This window comes from Mustelus asterias, chromosome 8 (genome assembly GCF_964213995.1).
Source record: "Mustelus asterias chromosome 8, sMusAst1.hap1.1, whole genome shotgun sequence".
Lineage (NCBI taxonomy): Eukaryota > Metazoa > Chordata > Chondrichthyes > Carcharhiniformes > Triakidae > Mustelus > Mustelus asterias.
The window spans coordinates 33,824,699-33,842,263 of NC_135808.1; the positions used below are offsets into that span (position 1 = coordinate 33,824,699).

A 17,565-nucleotide genomic window follows, 5' to 3' on the forward strand; every position below is an offset into this window, starting at 1 on the left:
GAGGAGGAATTTCTTCTCTCAGTGGGTAGCGAATCTGTGGAATTCTTTACCGCAGAGGACAGTAGAGGCTGGGTCATTAAGTATGTTCATCGCTGAGATAGACAGATTTTTAATTAATAAGGCAATCAAGGGTTATGGGGATAATGCGGGTAATTGTGGTTGAGGATTCTCAATTGGGCTGAATGGCCTACTTTTGTTCCTATGTCTTATGATCTTATAGTATTATGGCCATGAAGTGACAAGATCCATCCATACTTTATGATAGTTTAGGCATTAAAACATTACTGGTGTGTAGTATAACTATATTCCTTTATTCACTACATATTCATTGGTGCAGTCAATGTTTACTGCAGTTTAGTGACTGGTTCCTGACTGTGCTGGGTAACCTTTACGATAGCTTACAAATTGGATCCTCACTAGTGTGTGTTATACTTACTGTAGTTTAGAGACTGGATCCTCACTGTGTTATTTTATATTCAATGTAGATGTGTGACTAGATCCTCATTATACTTACTGTAATTTAGTAACTGGATCACATTGGTCTGGGTTATATTTAATGCAGTTTAGATACTGGATCCTCACTGGTGTGGTGTTATATTCACCACACACGTAGTGACGCCGATGGTTCAGGCACAGCAGTAGCGACGGAGTGAGGAGGTGAGTACCACTGAGCACCTGGGTGCGGTGGCGAGGGAGGTGGTGCAGGGTCTCAGTGGAGTGAGGTGGGGGAGCTTGCATGGATACAGGGGTTTGGGAGGGCTCGTGCCGGTCTGGGGACAGAAGATCAGGAGTCGCCGCTGGCTTTGGGCTTGTGTTGCGTGCATTCCCCCTGGCTGATGAGTGACCCCCCAAGGGGTTGCTTATAAGGTGTACTCCCAACCCCAGTGATGTCACCACAGTTACCCTGCTATCTGTCTGCTGGACAGGCTCTGTGGTTTATCGCTGACATTCCATCCCAGGCCCCACTAACAGTAACAGTCAGCAGCTCTGTCAGCTGCTGCTCCAAGCACGGGAGCTGTGCAGGTGTTAACACGGCTCCTCACACTGCATGGACTCTGCTGTCCGCGATGGTCACGAGGGTACTTCTCCCCCGTCTGTCTGAACTGTTGGCCATTCCTGGTAGACACTGCATCAGACATCCAGGTGGGTGCATTAATGTCCATGATGGGGAGTTTCCAATGGGGTCCCCTCACTGACACCCGGACTCTGGTTGGTGGGAGGTGGTAAGAGGCCCAGGATGGATAACCTTACTGACTGTCACTCTCTCTTCTTCCGAGATGTTGACTGGGGTCGTTGTGAGGGCAGCTGGGGAGTGGGGGGGGGGGGGGGGGGGGGAGGAGGGTGGGGAGTGGGGGTGGGGGTGCCAACTCCTGAGGGCCCTGTCTCCCCTGGGTTGGCTCCTGCAAAAAAAGATACACAGTAAGTGCAAGGGAGGGGCAAGTATCTGAGCAGATTGTAACTTACTTCAGATAGGCTACATTAATGAAGGTTTTATAAGTCCCCGATTCTGCAATGCGCTCCGGCCTGGCTGTCAGTTATAGTTCTCTCCCTCGTCTCCCTGAGCAGCTCCATGGCCCGCTCTGAAGGCAGTGAGGACCCCACCGGGGACCCCACCTCCGGTCTTTGCCCTTTCCCTCTTGTTATGGGCCATCTTCTCCTGTAGGGACAAAAGGAGGGGTGGATGGGATTGAAAAACTGATGGCTGAATGGCCAGGGTGGGGTCAGTCAGGGCCGTTAGCAGGCAGGCATTGTGGAGGAAGGTGCCAGAGGGGTTAGAATCATAGAATTCTACAGTGCAGAAGAGGCCATTCGACCCATTGAGTCTGCACTGACCACAATCCCACCCAGGCCCCCATTCCCGCAACCCCACATATTTACCCTAGCTAATCCCCCTTACACTAGGATGGCCATTAGCCATTAGCATGGCCAATCCACCTAACCTCCACATTTTTGGACTGTGGGAGGAAACCGGAGCACCTGGAGGAAACCCACGCAGACACGGGGAGAATGTGCAAACTCCACACATACAGTGACCCAAGGCCGGAATTGAACCCAGGTACCTGGCGCTGTGAAGCAGCAGTGCTAACCACTGTGCCCACAGGTTGGAGGAAGGTGCTAGGTGGTCGGGTGCTGGGAGGATGTGGGGTGTCAGGGAGTGACTTGACATATAGACATTGCAGGCGTAACAGATGGGACTGATGTCAGGATGTGATGGACACTCACATTGCCTAAACAATGTCGTTCATTTCCTTTCTGCACTGGCTGCTGATCCACGAGCACTGGCTGTCGCTGCCACTGCCTTCCAGGCTGCATTGCTGGCCCGACCCATGGCCTGCCAGCCGTTTTGGTGGGGAGGGTGTGGGGGAAATATTGCCCTCCTCTCCTCTTTGGCGTCCAGCAACCATCCCAGCTCCCCCTCAATGAGCCATTGGGTTGCTTTGTGGCTATCTTGCTGCCGTAACTTACTGTCCATCATTAGTGTTTCTATGGACTCCTCCATGTGGCTAGTTTGGGCAAAACAGGCACATGCAGCCTCCAATCCAGCGAGAATCGCATGGAGGCTTTTTCATTGCACTGAGTGTTGAACAACAGCAGTGGGGGCACGCTTGAAAAGATTGGCGTGATTTACTCCCGTTTTCAGACTTTTTTGATACTTAGGGCCCCATTTTACCATTTTGATTCTAAGTGCTGGGCGGACTTGAAATTGGGAGTGTTTCAGATCTGACTTTTAGACCCGTTCTCAGATGTCCCCATACACACTCTGCCTGCAAAAATATCAGCGAGTCTAAATCGTGCTGCACAAGCCTGTGGGCGGGGCTTAACGCACCCGAAATCCTGCAGCTCCGATCGGCGCCTCCAATACATATGCGCAGAAAAAAAAATTATAGAATGCTGCTCCCCTTCCACATCCCTCCTGGGCCAGATAATGCCTCCCTCTGGCCCTCACAGACATCCCACCCCCCAGCATTTCTGACCCCCTTACCTCCCCACACCTCTGCCACCCAGACCGATTGTGGGCCCCTCCCCCCACCGATCTCAGGCAGAGTGGCAGCGGATTCCCCCCAACCCCCAACCCCCTCTCCCCACCAATCCCAATCAGAGAGCAATCGGATGCGAGGCACCTACCTTCTCACTAACTGGAGCACCTGAATCGGACTTTTGTGGAGCATGTCTGTTTCGATTCTGGATGGGCGAATGCGGTGGTAAAGCGGGAAGCATCGGTAAGGTTGTGTGTGCAGCCCATTAAGTCTATTTGAATGCATGCAAATTCATTTAAATGGCCATTTTGTCTGTTTCGGGCGCAGTCTCAATCGTGGCCATTTTCGGGCCTTGGTAAAGGGGGAACCGGCATGGAGGCGGGTGCAGATCGCCCTACTCACCTCACGCCCGACTTTACCAAGTTTACACGCCCAAAAACGGCGCAACTTGATGGTAAAATTGGGTCCTTAGGGTGCAATCTTATGAAGAAAATTCTTCAGTGGCGAATGACTGTGGCGTCCTGTCACCACCTCCCTCCCATCCCCATCATCAGTGGCAGTGCAACCTCATCCTCCCCCATGTTCACCCTACCCCATGGCAACAATGGTCGCCAACATCGGGGCACTCCTGATGTGTCCCCCTGTCATGAACCCTTCCACGGCCCACCCTGCACTTCCCGCTCCCCCCCCCCCGCCCCCCCGCCCACTGTGCTAGTCTCCCCACCGCGATCATGTCCTTGCATACCACCCTTCGCCAATCATCCCCTTTGCATAACCCTCCATCCTGCTGGTCACCCCCCCTTGCATAAGCTCCCCCCCCCCACCCCACCCCCCACCCCAGTCAATCACCCCTCCCCTTACATATCCCACTGCCGATTATTGTCCATCTGCACAGCTCCCTTGCCCCTTCCTGCAAAGTTGCCTGCCCACCTGCAGAGCTCTGCCCCTTGCCTCCCTGTCATAGCCCCACCCACCACTCAGGCTCCATCCCCTTGGCATTGCCCCGACAGTTACGGTGCCCTGTGGCACTGTCAGTGCAAGGCTGGCACTGTCTCATGGGCACTGTCCGGTCATGCCCCCGATCAGCCGGCGGCGTCAATGGCTGATCCCCTCAGCGAGGCCATCATGTCTAGTTTCCACTAGTGGAGACCAGCTGTATTTCTCGGTGGCGTGAGATCCAATTAATGAGAAGGTAAGTGTCTGTGAAGCCAGAAGACACAGTGCAGGACTCATTAATGACATGTGCAAATCGGCTTTGCGCCCCTTTTTGGGTGTGGAGCCGATCGGCAAAATAGTGCTGATAATTTTCCATACAGCGCAAAAATGGGTGCAAACACTATGTTTTGCTCTGCATGCAATCTTACGAGCTTGCCACACCGGTCGAACAAATAAGACCATGCCCTTTTTTGGCAAGATCGTCCCCTGTATTTGTGTTACATTTACTGTAACCCACTGACCCTCACGGGTGTGTGTCCTATTTATTAATCTTAATAATTACTGAGATATAGAGACTGGATCCTTACTGGTGTGTGATATACTTACCGTGGTTTGGAGACAGGATTCTCACTGTGTTATATACACTGTAGGCTCATGAATTGACCCTAATTGGTATGTGTTACATTTACTGTAGTTTCGCGACTGGATCATCACTCGTTTGTATTATATTTAATGTACTTTATATCAGAATCCTCACTGGCGTGTGTTACATCTAGTGTAATTTAGAGAGCAGTTCCACAGTGGTGTGCGTTTTATTTATTGTAGGTTAGAGACTGGATTCTCACTGGTGAGTGATTTATTTAACGTAATTCAGAGACTGGTTCCTCACTGGTGTGTGTTATATTTACTGTCGTTTAGGGACTAGTTCCACAGTAGTTTGTGTTACATTTACTGTAGATTAGTGACTGGATCCTCACTGTTGAGTGTTTTATTTGCTGTAATTTAGAGACTAGATCCTCACATATGGGTATTACATATACTCTAGTTTAGAAACTGGATCCATACTGGTGTGCATTATACTTACTGTACATTAGAGACCAGATCCTCACTGGTGCATGTTATATTTTCTGTAATTTAGAGACTGGATCCTCACTGATGTGTATTTTCATAGAATCTTACAGTGCCCATCAAGTCTGCACTGAACACAATCCCACCCAGGCCCCATCCCCACAACCCCATACATTTACCCCCAAGCTAGTCCCCGCAACTCTAAGGGGCAATTTAACATGGCCAATCCACCTAACCAGCACACCTTTGGACTGTGGGAGGAATCCGGAGCACCTGGAGGAAACCCACGCAGGCACGGGGAGAATGTGCAAACTCCACACAGACAGTGACCCAAGCCGGGAATCGAACCTGGATTTCTGGTGCTGTGAAGCAGCAGTGCTAACCACTGTGCCACCGTGCTGCCTCCATTGTGCCACCGTACTGCTTAAATTATATTTACAGTAATTTAGAAACTGGATGTTCACTGGAATGTGTTATATTTACTGTCGTTTAGTGACCAGTTCCGTAGTGGTTTGTGTTAATATTACTGTAGATTAGTGATTAGATCCTCACTGGTGTGTGTTATATTTATTTGAGTTGAGGGACTGGATCATCACTGGTGTGTGTTATATTTACTATAATTTAGTGACTGAATCATCAGTGGTGTGTGTTATATTTACTGCGATTTAGAGACTGGGTCATCACTGCTGTGTGTTATATTTACAGTAATTTAGTGACTAGATCCTTGCTGGTGTGTGTTATATTTACAGTAATTTAGTGACTAGATCCTTGCTGGTGTTATATTTACAGTAATTTAGTGACTAGATCCTTGCTGGTGTGTGTTATATTTACAGTAATTTAGGGACCAGATCCTCACTGGTGTGTGTCATATTTTCTGTTGTTTAGAGACCAGTGTTTTGTGTTATATTTACTGTAGATTAGTGACTCGATCATCACTGTTGAGACTTTTATTTGCTGTAATTTAGAGACTAAATCCTCACTGGTATGTGTTACATTTACTGTAATTTAGAGGCTGGAACATCACTGGTGCGTGTTCTATTTATTGCAATTTAGAGACTGGATCATCACCAGTAATTGTTAAATTTACTGTAGTTTAGAGACCGGTACCGTGGTGGTTTGTGTTATATTTACAGTAGATTAATGACTATGTCCTCACCGTTCAGCATTTTATTTACTGTAATTTAGTGACTGGATCCTCACTGGTGTGTTATACTTGCTGAAACTTAGAGACTGCATCCTTACTGGTGTGTGTTACATTTACTGCAATTTAGAGACTGGATCATCACTGCTGTTATATTTCCTGTCATTTAGAGATCAGTACCACACTGGTGTCTGTCTATTTACTGTAATTTAGGGACTGGGTCCTCACTGGTGTCTTATATTTACTGTAATTTAGAGACTAGATCCTCACAGGTGAGTGTTATACTTACAGTAATTTAGGGACCAAATCCTTACTGGTGCGCGTTTTATTTATTGTAACTTAGGGACTGGTCCTCACTGGTGTGTGTTATATTTACTGTCATTTAAAGACCAGTACCGCAGTGGTTTGTGTTATATTTACAGTAGATTAATGACTGTATCCTCACTGTTCAGCATTTTATTTATTGTAGATTAGTGACTGGGTCCTCACTGGTGTGTGTTATATTTACAGTGAAGTGGGGAAAAATTATAAAAATGGTTACCTGACACACAAAATGGTTGCCTGGGAAGAGACATTAAGCAGGCACTGGCTCTTAGCACAGACAGCTACTTAAAGTTAAAACATGCAGCATAGACAGTTATTTAAAGTTAAACATGCAGGAACCAAATGCTGCTGGAAGCCAGTCAGAGCTTGAGGCATTTTAAAGATAAGGACAGACCCAGGACAATAAGATCTGATAATAAGATCAGCCATAGATGGGAACAGAAATACATAAATGCAACAAAAACCAATCACTGTATGTATAGACCGAAACCAGTCATTGATAGAGGAAATGTATCCATTCTATGAACAATGTGATGCTAAATGCCCATATCTGTACCTGTCTGATTGTAACGATGTGTTAACTATCGATCACCATAATCTGTCTACTCAACTATAACGATGTGTTAAATGGCTAATGTCCGGACTATCCATTGTCAGAAAGGTATAAAAATGATCAACTGCTATTGTATGATTGAGCAGGTAGCTGCCAAGTACTGTGGAGTACCAGTGCTTTCTCCCTGAAGCTTCATGTCCGAAATAAAACTGTATTGTTGAAACCTCCAGTCTGACTCCGGTGGTAATTTCCCACAACAACAGTAATTTAGAGACTGCATCCTTACTGGCGGGTGATATATTTACAGTAATTTAGAGACTGGATCCTTAATGGTGTGTGTTATATTTACTGTAATTTAGAGACTGGATCCTTAATGGTGTGTGTTATATTTACTGTAATTTAGAGGATGGGTCCACAGTGGTTTGTGTTGTATTTACTGAAACTTAGAGACTGGATCTTCACTGGTGTGTGTTACATTTACTGTAATTTAGAGACTGGACCCTCACTGGGTCTGTAATATTTAAGGTAATTTAAACACTAGATCCTCACTGGTGTGTCTTATATTTACTGTAGATTAGTGACTGGATCTTCACTGGTGTGTTTTATATTATACTTCACGTCCCCATTGATGTAGGCAGGGGCATGCCCTCCACTACACTTCCTGAAGTTGATGACGATCTCCTTCATTTGTTGACATTGAGGGAGAGATTATTGTCGCATCAGTTCACCAGATTTTCTCTTTTCTGTACTGTGTCTCGTCATTGTTTGAGATCTGGCCCACCATGGTGGTGTCATCAGCAAACTTGAAAATCGAGTTGAAGTGGAATTTGGCTGCACAGGCAGAGGTGTATAAAAAGTATAGTAAGGGGCTGAGGACATTGCCTTGCGGAGCACTGGTGTTGAGAATGATCATGGAGGATGTGTTGTTGCCTATCCTTACTGACTGTGGCCTGTGGTTTAGGAAATCTAGGATCCAGTTGCAGAGGGAGAAGCTGAGCCCCAGGCCATGAAGGTTTGAGATGAGTCTCGTAGGAATAATGGTGTTAAAAGCTGAGCTCTAGTCCATGAATAGGAGTCTAACATTGGTGCCTTTGTTATCTAGGTGTTCTCGGGTTGAGTGTAGGGCCAGGGAGATGGCATCTGCTGTGGCAATAGGCAAACTGTAGTAGATCCATGCAATCTGAGGGGCAGGAATTGATTTGTGCCATTACTAACCTCATAATGATAGATGTCAGAGCCACCGGGCGATAGTCATTAAGGCACGCTGCCTGGCTTTTCTTTGGTACCGGGATGATGATCGCCTTCTTGAAGCAGGTAGGGACCTCAGATTGGCGTAAGGAGAGGCTGAGGATATCTGCAAATACCCCCGCCAGCTGGTCCGCACAGGACCTGAGTGCCCGTCCGGGTACCCCATCCGGGCCAGTTGCTTTTTGTGGGTTGACTTTTGAGAAGGCTGCTCTGACGTTGGCAACGGATACAGATTTGTTCGAGGCTTCTGGCATGAAGGGCATGCTCTCGCTGACCTCTTACTCAAAATGGGCATAGAATGCGTTGAGCTCATTGGGGAGGGGCGCATTGGAGCCGGTGATTTTACGTGCCTTCATCTTGTAGCCTATTATGCAGACCTTGCTATAGTTGGCTAGCCTGGGATTCTATCTTGGTCTGGTACTGTCTTTTGGCATCTTTGATAGATCTCTGTAGATCGTATCTGGCTTTCTTGTATAGGCCAAGGTCACCTGACTCGAACACCTCAGACCTGGACTTCAGCAGGCAGTGGATATCCCTGTTCATCCATGGTTTCCATTTGGGAAATACATGGATTTGCTTCTTTGACACAAAATCTTCTACTCACTTACTAATGAAATCTGTTACTGTAGTGGCGTACTCATTCAGGCTGGTCGCAGAGTTTTTAAATATTGACCAGTCTACTGACTCGAGCAGTCCTGCAGGAGATCATCAGATTCCTCAGACCAACATTGCACGACTTTCTTTGACGGATTCTCCCATTTCAGTTTTTGCTTGTAAGTTGGGAGCATGAGCACAACCTTGTGGTCTGATTTATCAAAATGTGGGCAGGCAATAGAGCGGTAGACATTTTTAATATTTGTGCAGCAGTAGTCTAGGATGTTTGGGCCTCTGGTGGAACAGGAGATGTGTTGGTGGTATCTTGGTAAGCCTGATTGAAGTCCCTGGCCACGATGAACAAGGTCTTGGGATGTTTCGTCTCAAGGTTATTTGCGGTGATGTATATTTTGTCCAGTGCGGTCTTCATGTCCATGTGGGGTGGGATGTAAACTGCTGTCAGGATAACAGAGGTGAACTCCCATGGAAGGTAGTAGGGGTGGCATTTTAGTGTCAGGTATTCTAGGTCTGGGGATCCTCACTGTGGAGCCTTTTAATTTGCTGTAATTTAGAGACTAGATCGCCACTGGTATGGGTTATATTTACTGCAATTTAGAGACTGGATCATCATGTGTATTATACTTACAGTAATTTAGGGACTAGATCCTCACTGGTGCGTGTTCTATTTACTGTAATTTAGAACTGGGTCCTCACTGGTGTGTGTTACATTTGCAGTATTTTGGAGACTGCATCCTTACTGGTGTGTGTTATATTTATTGTAGATTCGTGACTGGATCCTCACTGGTATGTATTATATTTATTCAATAAGAGACTGGAACCTCACTGGTGCATGTTATATTTATTGTAATTTAGAGACTGAATCCTCAGTGGTGAGTCTTATATTTACTGTAATTTAGAGATTGGATCCTTACTGGTGTGTGTTATATTTGCTGTAGTTTTGGACACCAGTATCATAGCAGCTTGTGTTATATTTACTGTAGGCTAGAGACTGGATCCTCACTCGTTTGCGTTATATTTACTGTAGTTTAGTGATCAGATCTATCGTGGTTTGTGTTATATTTACTGTATTATAGAGACTTCACTCCACTAGTATGTGTTATATTTGTTGTAGTTTATAGGCCGAATCGTCACTGGGGTGATGGTATATATACTGTAACTTACACACTGGATGTTCACTGGCATGGATTATATTTACTGTAGCTTAAAGACCAGTTCCACAGTGGGTTGTGTTACATTTACTGTAGTTTAGTGACTCGATCCTAACTGGTGTGTGTTATATTTACTGTAGATTAGTGACTGGATCTTCACTGGTGTGTGTTATATTTACTGTAGTTTAGAAACTGTATCCTCACTGATGTGTGTTATATTTACTGTAGTTTAGTGACTCGATCCTAACTGGTGTGTGTTATATTTACTGTAGTTTAGTGACTCGATCCTAACTGGTGTGTGTTATATTTACTGTAGATTAGTGACTGGATCTTCACTGTTGGGTGTTTTATTTGCTGTAATTTATAGACTGAATCATCACTGGTGTGTTATGTTTACAGTAATTTACACACTGGATCCTCACTGGTGTGTTATATTTACTGTAGTTTAGACACCAGATCCATAGTGGTTTGTGTTTTACTTACTATAGTTGAGGGACTAGATCTTCACTGGTGCGTTATTTTACAGTAATTTAGTGACTGGATCCAAACTGGTGTGTGTTATATTTTCTGTAATGTAGTGACTGGATCCTGGTGTGTTATATATTTGCTGTCATTTAGAGACCAGTACCACAGTGATTTGTGTTAAATTTACTGCAGAGTAGTGACTGGATTCTCACTGGTATGTGTAATATTTACAGCAATTTAGAGATGTAGCCTCACTGGTGTGTGTAATATTTACAGTAATTTGGAGACTGGATCCTTCCTGGTGTGTTATATTTAGTGTAGTTTTGAAGATCAGTACCACAGTGGTTTGCATTATATTTACTGTAGTTTAAAAATCAGATCCAGAGTGGTGTGTGTTATATTTACTGTAATTTAGAGACTGGATCTTCACTGGTGTGTGTTATATTTACAGTAATTTAGAGATTGAATCCTCACTGGTTTGCGTTACTTTTACAGTAATTTAGAGACTGGATCTTCACTGGTGTGTTACAATTACAGTAGATTAGTGACTGGATCCTCACTGTTTTATTTACTGTAATTTAGTGAATAGATCCTCTCTGCTGTGTGTTATTTTTACTATAACTTGAGACTGAATCCTACTTGTGTTTTATATTTACTGTATTTAGAGACTGGATCCTTACTGGTGTGTTATATTTACTGTAGTTTGGAAACCTGTACTACAGTGCTGTGCATTATACTTGCTGTAGTTTACAGACTGGATCCTCCCTGTGTTATATTTACAGCAATTTAGAAATCAGATCTATAGTGGCGTGTTAAATTTACTGTAGATTATGGACCGGGTCCTCACTGGTGCATGTTATATTTACTGTAATTTAGAGACTGGATCCTGACTGGTGTGTGCTATTTTACTCTAAAGAGTCTGGATCATCACTGGTGTGTGTTATATTTACTGTAATTTAGAGACTTCATCCTCACTGGTGTGTGTTATATTTACTGTAATTTAGAGATTTGATCCTCACTGGTGTGTGTTATATTTACTGTAATTTAGAGATTTGATCCTCACTGGTGTGTGTTATATTTACTGTAGTTTTGGACACCAGTGGTTTGTGCTATATTTATTGTAGGTTTGAGACTAGATCCTCACTGATGTATTTTATTTTTACTGTAATTTAGAGACTGGATCTTCACTGGTGTGTGTTATATTTACTGTAATTGAGAGACTGGATCCTGACTGGTGTGTGTTATATTTACTGTAATTTAGAGACTGGATCCTGACTGGTGTGTGTTATATTTACTGTAATTTAGAGACTGGATCCTGACTGGTGTGTGTTATATTTACTGTAATTTAGAGACTGGATCCTGACTGGTGTGTGTTATATTTACTGTAATTTAGAGACTGGATCCTGACTGGTGTGTGTTATATTTACTGTAATTTAGAGACTGGATCCTGACTGGTGTGTGTTATATTTACTGTAATTTAGAGACTGGATCCTGACTGGTGTGTTATATTTACTGTAATTTAGAGACTGGATCCTGACTGGTGTGTGTTATACTTACTGTAATTTAGAGACTGGATCCTGACTGGTGTGTGTTATATTTACAGTAATTTAGAGACTGGATTCTCACCGATTTGCGTTCTTCTTACTGTAATTTAGAGACTGGATCCTGACTGGTGTGTGTTATTTTCCGTATTATAGAGACTGGATCCTCACTGCGAAAGGATATATTGGCCTTGGAAGGAGTGCAGAGAAGGTTCACCAGGTTGATACCGGAGATGAGGGGTGTAGCTTATGAGGAGAGATTGAACAGATTGGGTCTGTACTCGTTGGAGTTTAGAAGGCTGAGGGGTGATCTTATAGACACATATAAGATAATGAAGGGGCTGGATAGAGTAGAGGTGGAGAGATTCTTTCCACTTAGAGGGGTAACCAGAACTAGAGGACACAGCCTCAAAATAAGTGGGGGCCGGTTCAGAACAGAGTTGAGGGGGAACTTCTTCTCTCAGAGGGTAGTGAATCTCTGGAATTCTTTGCCCATTGAAGTGGTGGAGGCTACCTCGTTGAATATGTTTAAATCACGGGTAGATAGATTTCTGATCGATAAGGGAATTAAGGGATATGGGGAGCAGGCGGGTAAGTGGAACTGATTCGTTTCAGATCAGCCATGATCTTATTGAATGGCGGGGCAGGCCCGAGGGGCCAGATGGCCTACTCCTGCTCCTATTTCTTATGTTCTTATAATTACAATAGATTGGTGATTGGATTCTCACAGTTTTATGTACTGTAATTTAGTGAATAAATCCTCACTGGCGCGTGTTCTATTTACTGTAATTTTGAGGCAGGATCATCACTGGTGTGTGTTCTATTTCCTGTCATTTAGACACCGGTACCGCAGTGGATTGTATTATATTTACAGTGGATTAATGACTAAATCCTCACTGTTCAGCATTTTATTTACTGTAATTTAGAGACTGGATCCTCATTTGTGTTTTATATTTACTGTAGTTTAGAGACTGGATTCTCACTGGTGTGTGTTATATTTACTGTAGCTTTGGAGACCAGAATCACAGTGCTGTGTTTTAATACTACTGTAGTTTAGAATCTGGATCCTCACTGTTGCCCGTTATATTTACAGAAATTTCGAGATCAGATCTATGGTGCTGTGTGTTAGATTTACTATAGATTACGGACTGGATCTTCACTGGTGTGTGTTATACTTACTGTAATTTAGAGACTGGATCTTCACTGGTGTGTGTTATATTTGCTGTAGTTTAGAGACTGGATCCTTACTGGTGTGTGTTATATTTACTGTAATTTAGAGACTGGATCCTGACTGGTGTGTGTTATATTTACTGTAATTTAGAGACTGGATTCTTACTGGTGTGTGTTATATTTACTGTAATTTAGAGTCTGGATCCTTACTGCTGTGTGTTATATTTACTGTAATTTAGAGACTGGATTCTTACTGGTGTGTGTTATATTAACTGTAATTTAGAGACTGGATTCTTACTGGTGTGTGTTATATTTACTGTAATTTAGAGTCTGGATCCTTACTGGTGTGTGTTATATTTACTGTAATTTAGAGACTGGATTCTTACTGGTGTGTGTTATACTTTCTGTAGTTTTGGAGACTAATGGTTTGTGTTATATTTGCTGCAGCTTTGTGACTAGATCTTCACTGGTGCGTCTTACTTTTACTGTATTTTAGAGACTGGATCTTCACTGGTGTGTGTTATATTTGCTGTAGTTTAGAGACTGGATCCTTACTGGTGTGTGTTATATTTACTGTATTTTAGAGTCTGGATCTTCACTGGTGTGTGTTATATTTACTGTAGTTTAGAGTCTGGATCTTCACTGGTGTGTGTTATATTTACTGTAGTTTAGAGTCTGGATCTTCACTGATGTGTGTTATATTTACTGTAGTTTAGAGTCTGGATCTTCACTGGTGTGTGTTATATTTGCTGTAGTTTAGAGACTGGATCCTTACTGGTGTGTGTTATATTTACTGTATTTTAGAGTCTGGATCTTCACTGGTGTGTGTTAAATTTACTGTAGTTTAGAGTCTGGATCTTCACTGGTGTGTGTTATATTTGCTGTAGTTTAGAGACTGGATCCTTACTGGTGTGTGTTATATTTACTGTAATTTAGAGACTGGATCCTTACTGGTGTGTGTTATATTTACTGTATTTTAGAGTCTGGATCTTCACTGGTGTGTGTTATATTTACTGTAGTTTAGAGTCTGGATCTTCACTGGTGTGTGTTATATTTACTGTATTTTAGAGTCTGGATCTTCACTGGTGTGTGTTATATTTACTGTATTTTAGAGTCTGGACCTTCACTGGTGTGTGTTAAATTTACTGTAATTTAGAGACTGGATCTTCACTGGTGTGTGTTATATTTACTGTAATTTAGAGACTGGATCTTCACTGGTGTGTGTTATATTTACTGTAGTTTAGAGTCTGGATCTTCACTGGTGTGTGTTAAATTTACTGTAATTTAGAGACTGGATCTTCACTGGTGTGTGTTATATTTACTGTAATTTAGAGACTGGATCTTCACTGGTGTGTGTTATATTTACTGTAATTTAGAGACTGGATCTTCACTGGTGTGTGTTATATTTACTGTAATTTAGAGACTGGATCTTCACTGGTGTGTGTTAAATTTACTGTAATTTAGAGTCTGGATCCTTACTGGTGTGTGTTATATTTACTGTAGTTTTGGACACCAGTGGTTTGTGCTACATTTATTGTAGGTTTGAGACTAGATCCTCACTGATGTATTTTATTTTTACTGTAATTTAAAGAGTGAATCCTCACTGGTGCGTGTTATATTTACTGTAATTTAGAGACTGGATCCTGACTGGTGTGTGTTATATTTTCCGTATTATAGAGACTGGATCCTCACTGGTATTATAATTTCAATAGATTGGTGATTGGATTCTCAGTTTTATGTACTGTAATTTAGTGAATAAATCCTCACTGGCGCGTGTTCTATTTGCTGTAATTTTGAGACAGGATCATCACTGGTGTGTGTTCTATATCCCGTCATTTAGACACCAGTACCGCAGTGCTTTGTGTTATATTTACAGTGGATTAATGACTATATTCTCACTGTTCAGCATTCTATTTACTGTAATTTAGAGACTTGATCCTCATTTGTGTTTTATATTTACTGTAGTTTAGAGGCTGGATTCTCACTGGTGTGTGTTATATTTACTGTAGCTTTGGAGACCAGAATCACAGTGCTGTGTTTTAATACTACTGTAGTTTAGAATCTGGATCCTCACTGTTGCCCGTTATATTTACAGTAATTTCAAGATCAGATCTATGATGCTGTGTGTTAGATTTACTACAGATTACAGACTGGGTAATCATTGGTGTTTGTTATACTTACTGTAATTTAGAGGCTGGATTCTTACTGGTGTGTGTTATACTTTCTGTAGTTTTGGAGACCAATGGTTTGTGTTATATTTGCTGCAGACTAGATCCTCACTGGTGTGTCTTATTCTTACTATAATTTAGAGACTGGACCTTCACTGGTGTGTGTTATATTTACTGTAATTTAGAGACTGGATCCATACTGGTGTGTGTTATATTTACTGTAGTTTAGAGACTGGATCTTCACTGGTGTGTGTTATATTTACTGTAATTTAGAGTCTGGATCTTCACTGGTGTGTGTTATATTTACAGTAATTTGGGACTGGATCCTTACTGGTGTGTGTTATATTTACTGTAGTTTTGGACACCAGTGGTTTGCGTTATATTTATATATATTTGGTGTTACAGGTTTGAGACTTGATTCTCACTGGTGTGTTTTATTTTTACTGTAATTTAGAGTCTGGATCATTACTGGCGTGTGTTATATTTACAGTAATTTAGAGACTAAATCCTCACCGGTGCGTGTTATATTACTGTAATTTAGAGAATAGATCCTCACTGGTGTGTGTTATATTTACTGTAATTTAGAGAATAGATCCTGACTGGTGTGTGTTATATTACTGTAATTTAAAGAGTGAATCCTCACTGGTGTGTGTTATATTACTGTAATTTAGAGAATAGATCCTCACTGGTGTGTGTTATATTACTGTAATTTAGAGAATAGATCCTCACTGGTGTGTGTTATCTTACTGTAATTTAGAGAATAGATCCTCACTGGTGTGTGTTATATTACTGTAATTTAGAGAATAGATCCTCACTGGTGTGTGTTATATTACTGTAATTTAGAGAATAGATCCTCACTGGTGTGTGTTATATTACTGTAATTTAGAGGCTGGATCCTGACTGGTGTGTGTTATATTTTCCGTATTATAGAGACTGGATCCTCACTGGTATTATAATTACAATAGATCGGTGATTGGATTCTCACAGTTTTATGTACTGTAATTTAGTGAATAAATCCTCACTGGCGCGTGTTCTATTTGCTGTAACTTTGAGACAGGATCATCACTGGTGTGTGTTCTATTTCCTGTCATTTAGACACCAGTACCGCAGTGGATTGTATTATATTTACAGTGGATTAATGACTAAATCCTCACTGTTCAGCATTTTATTTACTGTAATTTAGAGACTGGATCCTCATTTGTGTTTTATATTTACTGTAGTTTAGAGACTGGATTCTCACTGGTGTGTGTTATATTTACTGTAGCTTTGGAGACCAGAATCACAGTGCTGTGTTTTAATACTACTGTAGTTTAGAATCTGGATCCTCACTGTTGCCCGTTATATTTACAGCAATTTCGAGATCAGATCTATAGTGCTGTGTGTTAGATTTACTATAGATTACGGACTGGATCTTCACTGGTGTGTGTTATACTTACTGTAATTTAGAGACTGGATCTTCACTGGTGTGTGTTATACTTACTGTAGCTTTGGAGACCAGAATCACAGTGCTGTGTTTTAATACTACTGTAGTTTAGAATCTGGATCCTCACTGTTGCCCGTTATATTTACAGCAATTTCGAGATCAGATCTATAGTGCTGTGTGTTAGATTTACTATAGATTACGGACTGGATCTTCACTGGTGTGTGTTATACTTACTGTAATTTAGAGTCTGGATCTTCACTGGTGTGTGTTATATTTACTGTAATTTAGAGGCTGGATTCTTACTGGTGTGTGTTATACTTTCTGTAGTTTTGGAGACCAATGGTTTGTGTTATATTTGCTGCAGACTAGAACCTCACTGGTGTGTCTTATTCTTACTATAATTTAGAGATTGGATCATCACTGATGTGTGTTATATTTACTGTATTTTAGAGTCTGGATCTTCACTGGTGTGTGTTAAATTTACTGTAATTTAGAGTCTGGATCTTCACTGGTGTGTGTTATATTTACTGTAATTTAGAGTCTGGATCTTCACTGGTGTGTGTTATATTTACTGTAATTTAGAGTCTGGATCTTCACTGGTGTGTGTTATATTTACTGTAATTTAGAGTCTGGATCTTCACTGGTGTGTGTTATATTTACTGTAATTTAGAGACTGGATCTTCACTGGTGTGTGTTATATTTACTGTAATTTAGAGACTGGATCTTCACTGGTGTGTGTTATATTTACTGTAATTTAGAGTCTGGATCTTCACTGGTGTGTGTTATA

At 42.2% G+C, this 17,565-nt stretch overlaps 1 long non-coding RNA gene across 1 annotated transcript in view; it reads right to left on the reverse strand.

Annotated features, from left to right (window-relative positions):
* Positions 1–1,348: 1,348 nt before the first annotated feature.
* LOC144497006 (uncharacterized) overlaps positions 1,349–17,565 on the reverse strand; it is a 29,052-nt gene continuing 12,835 nt past the window's right edge. Inside the window, exon 4 of the long non-coding RNA XR_013498497.1 lies at positions 1,349–1,400. This is a non-coding gene — a long non-coding RNA (uncharacterized LOC144497006). The remainder of the gene's footprint in view (positions 1,401–17,565) is intronic.